Source organism: Lutra lutra, chromosome 11 (genome assembly GCF_902655055.1).
Source record: "Lutra lutra chromosome 11, mLutLut1.2, whole genome shotgun sequence".
Lineage (NCBI taxonomy): Eukaryota > Metazoa > Chordata > Mammalia > Carnivora > Mustelidae > Lutra > Lutra lutra.
In genome coordinates, this window is record NC_062288.1 from 17266315 (window position 1) to 17278160 (window position 11846).

At 43.3% G+C, this 11846-nt stretch overlaps 1 pseudogene; it reads right to left on the bottom strand.

Moving 5' to 3' along the window:
- Window positions 1–5417: 5417 nt before the first annotated feature.
- On the bottom strand, window positions 5418–6321 carry LOC125081307 (alcohol dehydrogenase class-3-like; annotated as a pseudogene).
- Between the last annotated feature and the right edge of the window lie 5525 nt (window positions 6322–11846).

Below are 11846 nucleotides of genomic sequence, written 5' to 3' on the forward strand. Positions count from 1 at the left end.
TACCTGGCTCAAGGTCACACAACGAGAATGGCAGAGCCAGGGCTCAGAGCCCAGCTTTGTCTGGCATCAAACTGCATTCTCCCTGCTTCATCTCACTGCTGCCTGGATCCTGTAATCACTAGAAATATTTCTTCCCAGGGGTGCCTGGCTGGCTCAGTTGGTTAAGTCTCTGACTCTTGGCTTCATGATGTCAGGGTCATGGGGCTGAGCCCCACATAGGGCTCCGTGCTCAGTGGGGAGACTGCTTGAAATTCTCTCTCTCCCTCTCTCTCTGCCCCTTCCTCTGTATCTCTCTCTCTCTCTCTCTAATAAATAAATAACTAATTTTTTTTCAAAGAAATATTTCATCCTAACCTTTAGGACCAAATTCAGATAAATGTCTTCCTTTACAGTTTCTCTTTTCTTTTTCTCTCCCTTTGCTCTCCTCTCTGCTTTTCTCCTCCTCTCTTGCCTCTTTCCTAGCCTTGTTTTTCCCTCCTTCTTTGCCCCTCCCTTGCTCATGCCTCAGGTCTGCCAGTAACGCCCAGAAAAGGCAATGAAGGTGCAAGAGGTTACTGAGCCCTGACCTCATTAATTTTTAAACATGACTTATATAGCTTAATATGACCGGAAGTTTGTTAATAACTGAAAAATTAAAAGCTTATCTCAAGAAATGTCTACATGATGAATTGGTCCAATTGTTGTGACAGAAAGGGATTTTGATTTTCATTATGGTCAGCCTGTTGGCTAACTGGGATCAGATCATTAAGTGCTCACTGGATTAATTGCTTAATGATTTGGTCAAAAGTTTAGTTATTGTTATGGGTGTTCAGATTAAACAAATGACACAGCCTGATCCCTAGGCCAGATCCTAGGAAGCCAGCAGGCATAGACATACGGGTTATCAACCAAGTTCCCGGTGGGTTGGCCTGGGAACAACTCAAGTTTCTAAGACAGCCAGAAGTCTTTCAAGAAAAGGCATTTACAGAAGTTATCAACACCTTCAAGACTCCAGAATACTCATTCATGTCTATAACACCTTTCACACATCACACAATTCATATTTTTTCTCCCATTCAAGTACTAGTAGTGTATAGACTCTGACCTTGATCCTACTCTCTTGTTGTTGCCTGTTCATTCCCTTTCAAGCCTTCAAGTCCCATTTCTTGTTAACGACCTCCAGATCTCTAGACTGAACCGCCCCTCCCCCCCCACCAAAGTCTCTACTTGGCTGTCCCTCAGGAATTATAAATTCAACTAGACCTAAATTCCTAGACATTTCCTCATGCAATTCTGTAAATGATATTTCTCTGCTGCACAAGCTAATATCCTCAAAGCACCCCGAGTCCTCCCTCTCCTTCACTCCATACTCTGTAGCATCTCCTGGGTCTGTCTATTCACTTACAAACCAAGGAGTTATCTCTTAAACATCTCCGTTTCTAGTGTCTCATGCCTTAGTGTCTCATCTCTCACGGGATATTGCCATGGCCTTAGAATGAGTGTCTGGGGTAGAGGACATATTTGCTCCCCTGTTTCTTTTCCTTTGTAGACCCTGAGCTACTGAAGGGCAAGAACAGTGTCTCATTCATCTTTAGACACAGTTGTCAGCAGGACTGAGCTAGTCTCACCTCACTTTAGTCCACTGTTCGTATTGCCATGGAATCTCATTTGCCACAGTTCAGTCATCTCCATATTTTCCTTAGTTTTCTATCAATTACAGAATAAAGGTTAAGCATATTAATAGGATATGCAAGGCAGCTCAAAATCGGGTCACAGTTGGGCTCTCCAGCTTCCCAATTCCCATCATTCCTCTCCATCTACCTGACCCTCCAGCTCAACCCAGGTGCTCCAGTTCCCCAAACATGTCATGCTCCTGATGATCTCATGCCTTTACACACACCACTGTTCCCACCAATATGATCTCCCCAGGCACCGGTCCTAGCACTGCCTAGAAAACAGTTGCTTACCTTTGCAATCCTAGCTCAACATCTCTGTCTCTGCAAAACCTTCCCCCACATCTTCCCAGATACCTTCCCCAGAGGTCTTTCCTCTGCAAACATACACCACCTGGGTTCTTAACTCCAAGTGCAATGTTGTTTCCCAAGGATTCATTTATTTGTATCATCGTCTATACCGGCGTCCTGTGGCCACTGCAAGAAATTACCACAGCACTGGGCAGAACAACAGAAATGTGTTGTCTCACAGTTCCGGGGCTAGAGATCCAAACTCAGGATCACTGGGTAACATCAAGGTGTCACCAGGGCCACACTCCCGCCAGGGGTTCTAGGGGTGAATGCATCCCTTGCCTCTTCCAGCTTCCAGTGGTTGCTGGCACTCCCTGGTTTGCAGACACATCACTCCTATCTCTGCCCTCACCTCCACATCCCCTTCCCTTTCTGTGGATTGTGCAGTCTCCCTCTGCCTCCCTCTTATAAGGATACATGTCATGGCAGTTAGGGCCCTCCCAGATAATCCATGGTAGTCTGCCCAACTCAAGATCCTTGATCATACCTCTAAAGAGCCATTTTCCAAGTTAGGTAATATTTACAGGTTCCAGGGATTTGGATCTGAAACTCTGGGGGCAGGGAGGTGGGGTGGGCAGCATTCAGCCTACTTCCCTGTCCCCATAGACTGGGGCGTCCAACAGAGCAGGGGGATATGGTTTAGACACTTTTATTCCCAGCACTTAGCACTAGTAGGCATTCACCGAATGTTAAATGAAAGGCCGGGTAATACATTGAATTGAACACTCTCATTTGCAGATGTCGGTTGTTTATTTATTCAACAAAGCATTCATTCATCGTTATGCACCACGTGCAGCAGCACCGAGGACAAGAAGCATGGGGACAGCAGGTAACCTCTGTGGCTCCGCCCTCAGGGAGCAGAGGGAGGCAAGCCTCAAAAAAGGGCAGGCATAAATAAATAGATAATGACGGTGTAATAAGGGTTAGGAAAGACAAGAGCAAGGATCAACGAGAAAGCACAAGGTATGGAGATGAGCAAAAGCATCTCACAGCAGCAACATTGGAAGCTGAGATCTGAAGGATGAATAAGTGCTACATGAGGAGCTGGGGGGACAGTTGCTCCAGGCAGAGGGGACCACAGATGCACAGGTTGTGAGGCAGCAAATCTTGGTGAGTTCAAGGAACAAAAAGAAGTACAAGAACCTGGAGGGCAGGATGGGGCTGGGGCACAGGGAAGAGCTGGGTTGTAGTGTTCGCAGAAGAACCTTCCTCAAATGTTTTGTGTGACAGACCCCACTGTCACAGTGACAGACCTTAAGTTATGCTGAGAACCAAGGGCATCATCAAATGACATGTGAGGGATCCTAGAAGAGAACAAAAAGATTGACTACAAAAGGCTGGTGCATGTAAATACTTGTTGACTGGAACATGATATTCCAAATTGGCAGGAGATGGGGTGACAGGAGAAGGTAGCTCTACTGGCTCTGTTAACAAAGACACCCAAGTTTTATTGCTTTGGGGACTGAGAGTGTCACAGGGATGGGGGATTGCTATAGATGTCTAGATGTTAGACATTTAAGGGAACTGCTTGCTTGTTTCTAATTCCATAATCTTACCAGCTGCTCAAAGTCAAATCCATTTCAGAAACTTTAAAGAATAATTCTTTTTTATGGTAAAGATTTAATTAATTAATTAGCTAATTAATTAAAAGAGCTACTGGGGGGGGGGGCAGAAGGAGAGGGAAAAAGAAGCCATAGCAGACTCCGTGCTGAGTGCAGAAGGCTTGATCCCACAATCCTGAGATCATGACCTGAGCAAAATCAAGAGTCAGATGCTGAGCCACTCAGGTGCCCTTAAAGAATAAATCTTAGGACAAATTCTCAATTGGGTATTTACTGAGTACATAAAGGAAGAAAGCAAAGCACAAGCAAGATATGGGACCAGTCTAAGATATGATTTCCAGTAATCCCTTGGTTTACTCTTTCTGGTTCAGTCATGACACACAGGGTTCACCATGTCTTCAATTATTTATTTTTAACATTTATTGAGCATTTACTATATACTCAGGTACTACAATAACATTCTACATATATTAGCTTGTTTTACCTCCCTTTGGGTAAATACTGCTTACGTCCTTGTTTTACAGCTGAGGAAGGTAACGCAGAAAGGGTAAGCACCTGGGCAGTGTGATTCCAGAAGCTTTGCTCTTCAAACCACCTCACTAGACTATCTATTCCTTAATTACATTTCTGAGATTCAGATTTTACCTTGGCTCCTTTCAAGAAAATTAAGGTATGTAACAACACATGGGGAAATCAAAGTGCTTTCTCACTCACTCATTTCATTAAAATCCTCCATCAAATTGTAACAGAACTTAAAAAGAAATCAGTATATAACCCAAAGAATAAAATGAGACCATGTGAGTCTATACTGGTGTAAGTAGACAACTGGATAAATAAATAGAGGAGAAAGACCAACTCTTCCTTACAGAATATTCCAATTAGTAATAAAGAAGGAATGAAGGAAAAAGAAAATCACCATTTGAACACCAGAGTAATAACTGCTATAGGCAAGATCCACACATGGATGCTAAAATTAGTTGGTCAAAAAATCAAGATATTTGCATAGTCTCAAATTATCTCTTCCCCAGCAAAAGAAATTATTAACTAAAAAAGACAAAAATAGTAAGTGTACAGTGGAGAAACCTGGCAGATACCCCTTAACCAAGAGATCAAGGTTAACAAGGTTAACATCACCACTAATAAGACATAGCTACATTATGTAACCTGATATGATACACTGAGAAGGAACATCACTTCTGTGGTATTGTTTCCAATAAGATATGATCTCAACCTAAGCATAATATCCCAGAACCATCTGAAAATATCAGACAAGCCAAACGAAGCGGCATTCCACAAAATCATCAAGCAGAACTCTACAATAGTCTCAAGGTCATGAAAGACTCAACATCAAGGAAAGACTAAGAAACTGTCACAGATTGAATGAAACTGAGAACACATGACAACAAATTGTGTGTCATCGTCACTGCATCCTGGAGCAGTAAAAGGATGGTAGTAGAAAAACTGGTAACATCTGAATCAAGTTTATAGTTTAGTGAATAGTATTGTACTAATACCAATTTCTTCACTGGGGTGATTTTACTGTGACCATGTGCAATGTTAACTTTTTCTTTTCCACAGAAATTGCTTTTATTATGTTAGAATATTCCTTGATGAGCTGGCAATTATTCATGTGAAGGAGAGTTCAGAAAACAGATTTATGACTGTATTAGCCTTGTCCTTGATTAGAGATTTATGAATTATACAAAAAATATAACCGAGAGTCTGTTACTCTAGAAGTAGTAGTGGAGAAGGTCTAGAAAGTCGAAGAGGCTGTGAGCTGGGAAGATCTTCTCCCTGCTTGTCGCCTTTCCACATGCAGCACTTCTGGTTCAGTCACGACAAACAGGGTTAATCATGCCTTCAATTGTACCCGCTGAAATGGGCGATTGGCAATTTCTTCACGGGAAGCAGCTACTCCAACTGGGACGCTGACACTGGGCTTTGAGGGCGGACCTCCAGCGCTGCTCTCCTGACTTTGACCTTACCAGTACACTCAAGGGCCTAGTGTGCTCCCCTGTTAGTCCTTTCAGTGGGCACTTCCTGGATGGGTATAGGAAGTCCTGGGGGTTAATGCATTCAGAGGCTCCAAACTCCTTGGCCCTTGTGAATTTAGTTTTATTGATGTCCACACCAAAGATTCAGGATACACCAGCCACCTTATAGCCCATGAGAGCCGCCACTGCAAATCCTCCTGGACCAAAGATGGCGCAGTGGAAACGCCACAACCCACAAGGCAGATTTTATCCACAGGCGCTAAAGGATCAATTTCAGCAATAGAGATCTCAGCCACGACTGTATGTTCAGAAAGCATGCTGGTTCCCAGGGAATGGAGAATTGTCTTTCCTTTGCAAGGAAATCTGCTAGTCCCATCTGGCCTTAATCCTTTCTCCTGAGTACCACTTCTCTTCTGGCAAAGGTTTTAGGGTTTAGACAAAATTTGCATTCTCCACACTGTGACATCTAACACAGAATTACAGTATCACCTGTCTGCAGTTGAGTGAGTGACTCCTTTGCCAGCACTATCCACAATTTCTGCACCTTCATGTCCCAGGATCCCTGGAAGACTCCCTTCAGGATCAGCCCCACTCGGAGTAGAGGCATCAGAGTGGCAAACTGCAGTGGCAATCATGTCAACTTGAACTTCACGAGCTTTAAGGGGTGTCTACCCTCTCTGTAGAGACAGGCTCTCCCGCCTCCCAGGCAACTGCAACCTTGCACTTGATCTCCTGGTTCTCCCCAGCCTTGGAGTCAGTCATCGAGGGAGCACAATGTTAACTTTAGAGGAAGCTGGGTAAAGTGTCTTTAAGGCATTCTGGTACTGTTTTTGTAACTCTTTATAATGCTAATAATAGTGGGTTTTTTTAAGTTTAAATAATAATAATAGTCAGACGGTCTAATTGAGCATTCCTGCAGAATACAAAGGATAGCCATCGCAGGAATATATTGTACACTCCAGAACGCAGGCCAGCATTAGATTTCTAAGAAACCTATTTCCAAACAATCCATCCACAGTCACCCCTTAGTCCATTGACCCATAAAATCTAGTTCGCCCAAAAATACATAACCCCACTCTAATCATGAGAAAGCATCAGTCCAATCCCAGTCGAGGAACCCTGTACAAATTCTCTGATGAGTACACCCCGAAACATTAAGGTCATTGTGATGCTTAGTTTTCTGTGTCCCTTTGGCGAGACTACAGTTTCCAGCTGTTTAATCGAACACTAACGTTGGTGTTGCTGTATCTAGCTGTGGTCAACACCTATAATCACTGACCCTTCTTAAATAAAGGAGATTATAAGGGGAGCAGGGCCTCATCCAATCCGCTGAGGGCCTTACCAGGTTTCCCAGGAAAGAAGAAATTCTGGCTCAAGAACGAACCACCAATTCCTGCCTGAGTATTTAGCCTGCCAGCCTGCTGTACGGATTTTGGACTTTGAACCTTCCAGCCTCTGTAATCACATCAGCCAATTCATTAAAATAAATCTGTGTGTGTGTGTGTGTGTGTGTGTGTGTGTAGTATGTCTGATGCATTGCTCAGTTTGTCCAGAGGACCCTAACTCATATAGTCATCAGTATAACATTGCTATGTTTTATTGTTTTAATTTTATTTATTTGAGACAAAGAGCATGAGCAGTGGGATGGGGGACAGGCAGAGGGAGAAGCAGGCTCCCCGCTGAGCAGAGAACCTGATGTGGGGCTCAATCCCAGGACCCTGGGATCATGACCTGAGCCGAAGGCAGATGCTTAGCCATCTGAGCCACCCAAGCACCCTTAACCTTGTCTGTTAATTATAGTTCAATTTAGAAAGACAGAGAGTGGGTGTCAGGCTGGCTTAGCAGGTGGAGTATGTGACTCTTGGTCTCAGGGGTATGGGTTGGAGCACCTCGTTGGGTGTAGAGATTACTTAAAAATAAAATCTTTAGGGTGCCTGGGTGGCTCAGTCGGTTAAATGTCTGCCTTCAGCTCAGGTCATGATCCTGGGGTCTTGGGATCGAGCCCTACATTGGGATCCCTGCTCAGCGGGGAGTCTCTTCTCCCTCTCCCTCTGCTGCTTACCCTGCTTATGCTCTTTCTCTGTCAGATGAATAAATAAAATCTTTTAAAAAGTAAAAGCTTTAAAAATAATAAAAATAATGAAATAAAAAGAGAGAGAGAGAAAAAAAATCTCAAGTTTCAATAAACAAACAAATAAATGGAAAGTCTGAGAAACCACCACATCCAAGAGAACCAAAGGAAACCTGACAATGAAATGTAATGTGGCATGCTGGGCAGGATGTTGGAACAGAAGAAGGACATTAGGAAAACTAAAGAAATCTGAAGAGAGTGTGGACTCTAAGTAATAATGTACTAATATTATCTATTAATAGAAATGTATCATACTAATTTAAGACGTTAATCCTAGGGAAAACTGGGTGTCAGTTACATGGGAACTCTCTATCTTTGCAATTCTTCTGTAAATCTGAAACTACTTGTAAATAAAAAAAACTTATTTTGAAAAATACATATGAAGTCTGCCCTTTCCAAGGAAACAAAATAAGGTTTGAATTCAGACACACCTTCCACAAGGCTGTAGCCAATAAAAAACGAACAAATAGAAAAAAATATAATTATGGATAAATATGAATATTAACATAATAAACAAAAATCATGGGTTATAGTAAGATTTAGACCTATATATGTGACCATTGAATCAAAGTAACAAGGAAAATTGTTTCCGGGTTTCAGACCCAAAGAATCCCTTCATTAACTGTTTCTAAGTTCTGTCCCTAGAGAAGGATCTCTCCTCTTTATCTCTATTTCTTCAAAGACTCATAATTCTGACACAGGGTGTGTGCTCAAATGCATCCAAAGAATGTTGTAATTTCTGCCCAGGTGAAAGAAAAGCAGAGACGATGTCAAGCCAGTGGTAGCAGGGAGATCTGGAACTCGCTAGAAGCTATTGCTGGATAAAGCTGTGGCAATGTATCTCACCAGCCTCTCAGCCAAGTGTCTGCCCATTTGAGGAGCCAGAAGTTGGGCGAGGTGGCAGGATGTGGCAGAACAAGGTCCAGAGAATCTCAGAATTTATTACAGTTACACCAACACTTCAATGATCAAATGGCATCTTCTTACCTTTTCTTTGGAATGGTAAATTATGCATTTTATAAGTAGCATATAGTTTTATCTTCAAGACCCTTGGAGATAAGTATAGGAAGAATGTTAGCTTCCCATGATCAGAAATAAAAAAAAATAATATATATAATAGAGAAATGATAAGAATACTCATAGCCTGGGGGCATCTGGGTGGCTCAGTGGGTTGAGCATCTGACTCTTGATCTCAGGGTTGTGAGTTCAAGCCCCAGGTTGGGCTCCATGCTGGGTGTGGAGTCTACTTAAAAAAAAAAAAAAAGAATGCTCTTAGGCTGAATTATTTTTACCCCCATCTGGATGAAGCCTTAGAGATCATCTAGTTCCATGCTCAGATTTTGAAGATTAAAATAGGTGGCTTACCCAAAGTCCTAAAACGAGGAAGAAACAGAGGTAAGAGTAAGACCCAGGCCTCCAGCTTCCTGTCCAGTACTTTTTCATGGCCCTCTGCTACCTGTCAGCTCAAAGTCTGGTTCAGGATTGCCCAACAGAAACAAAATGCAAGGCACAGGTGAAATTTTCTATTTTCTAATCTCTGTATTTTGGAAAGTAAAAAGAAACAGGTGAAATTCATTTGCCAACATTCTATTTAACCCAATGTATCTAAAGTAGAGTCATTCCAGGGCACCTGGGTGGCTCAGTCGGTTGAGCATTTGCCTTCAGGTCAGGTCATGATCCCGGGGTCCTGGGATCGAGTCCTGCGTTAGAGTCCCCGCTCAGCAGGGATTCTTTCTCCTTCTCCCTCTGCCACTCCCCCTGCTTGAGCTCCCAATCTCTCTCTCTCTTTCTCTCTCCCTCTCTCTCAAATAAATAAATTCTTTAAAAATAGTCATTTCAACACAAAACCCATACTTTACAATTATTAGTGAGATATTTCACATATTTTTTATATTCGGTCTTTAAAATCCAGTGTGTTTTTTATACCTGACAGCACTTATCAATTGGGAGGAACCACATTTTAAATGCCCCATAGCCTCACGTGGCTAGTCAGTCCATGCCGGACAGAAGCCGCCCTAGGAAATAGTACGTGGGTAAGCCCCTTAGAGACTGCCTCTGAGTGTAAGCCCCTCATCTGACCTACCGCGGAAGATAACGCTATTGTCTTTTACACCCGTGGCTTCTTAAACGGAGTTTTCTTTTTTTTTTTTTTAATATTTTATTTATTTATTGGACAGATTGAGAGATCACAAGTAGGCAGAGAGGCAGGCAGAGAGAGAGAGGAAGGGAAGCAGGCTCCCCGCTGAGCAGAGAGCCCGATGCGGGGCTCGATCCCAGGACTGTGAGACCATAACCTGAGCTGAAGGCAGAGGCTTAACCCACTGAGCCACCCAGGCGCCCCGTAAACGGAGTTTTTTTATATCAAAATACAACGTCCACAGAGTATAAGTCAATGGAAAAGTCGGTGTTGGCAAGTGCTCCCACATGTCTTTAGACCGGCTTCCTCAGAGCCCTGGTGGAAATTGATGCTTACAGCCTAGATTTTCTCTTCAAATGATTATTATGGACATCACCTTTGGGCTGTCCATTCTTGATCAATTTCTTTTCTAAAATCTGTTCAAGCCTCCATGATGTTAGGCCAGATTTTGAAAAAGAGGAGACTTCTTGCCATCAGAAATGTCCCATTAATCCAGCTTTTCCTCTTGTCCACACTCCTAGAGCTTCTCTTTCCTCCCGAGGACATTTAGTATCTTCCCACATTCTGCCTGTCAAAATCCACTGAAAATCAGAACTTTATAAAGTGCAACGTAAAGGCTGGTACGTGGGAGTAGGTACGTGGGAGTATTGCCTCCCCAAGGGGAATTTGTATCTATTTAAAACAATAACAAAACCAAAAAAACCTAAACTAACGGACTCAAGTATCCAGGGTGGGATCCTAGGATTTTCGCAGAAGCAAGTAGAAGGATTCCACGGTGTTTCTGAAATGACGTTGAACACGTTGGGGGTCAGCAAACGACAGCCCCCGGGGGCTAAATTCTGCCTTTTTGTTTAGCTCATGTTTTTAAATGGTTGAGGAAAAAAATCAGAGAAGAATCCTATCTCAGGACAAGGGAAAATTACATGAAATTCAAATGTTAGGATTCATAAATGGTTTGGGGGGACGCAGCCATGCTCATTCATTCCTATACGATCTATGGTTGTTTTCAGCTGCAACAGCAGCACTGAGCATTTGCAGTAAAGACAATATCGCCCACAAAGCCTAAAAAATTTACCATCAATCTTTTTACAGAGAAAGTGTGCCAAACCCTGATGCAGGTGATTACCTATACTGCTTCCTTCTAGCTATATTTTGTGCATCTAAAACCCTTTTCTTAGAGCTACAAAACTGGCCTGTATTTGTCACAGAATCAGAATTCCATGCCTGTTTTTACAGAAGCTGAGGAAATCTGTTAATTGAATAAATTGTGTAAAAATCTGAGTTGTCCATCAAAGACTCCCACGACTCCCTTCACATTACGTGTAGCGGGATGTTTCCACCTAAGAACGACAGCAGATGGACCATCAAAGATTATAATAGAGGGCCCTGCTTGGAACTCCCTCCTTTGCTTCCCCCTTCCCACACCTCTTCTCTGCCCCCCTCCCTCTCTCCTTTCCTTGCTTCCTCTTTCCAATCTCGCTTCTCCACAGCTAAAAAAGGGGAGCAGCTCCTTCCCCCTGGAAACAAACGATGTCCCTGTAGACTCAGAGATCTTAGTCTAAGAATTGGGAGGAACTGACAGAGCAGCAAAGCACTGATTATGTGTTTCGACAAGTCACTGAGTAATACTTTCTCCCAGTATCCACAATGCATGACCCACTCCTGAGCCCAGGCAATGGGGCTAATTCAAGGACTGTGACTTCGCATGCTCACGGGGCCGGCGCCAGGCCAGGTGAGTCTGTACGTGGATGGGCAGGTGTAAAGCAGATTCTGTTGTTTTCTCTGCGTTGCATGGAAAAGCCCGGACCTAGAGATATTAACCTGCCCAGGGGCACACAGCGAGTCAGGAGCGGAGCCAGGATCCACGTTCTGGGGTAACCTTACTAAGCGTGTGGTTGTACCTTTATTTCCCCCCACATACATAGTTTCCTATTGTAAACTTTTCTCTCAGATGTATGCAACCCTCCACCCAGAGCGCCTAAGGTGTATCAGGGAGCGGTAGAGTAGGAGTTTGGGATT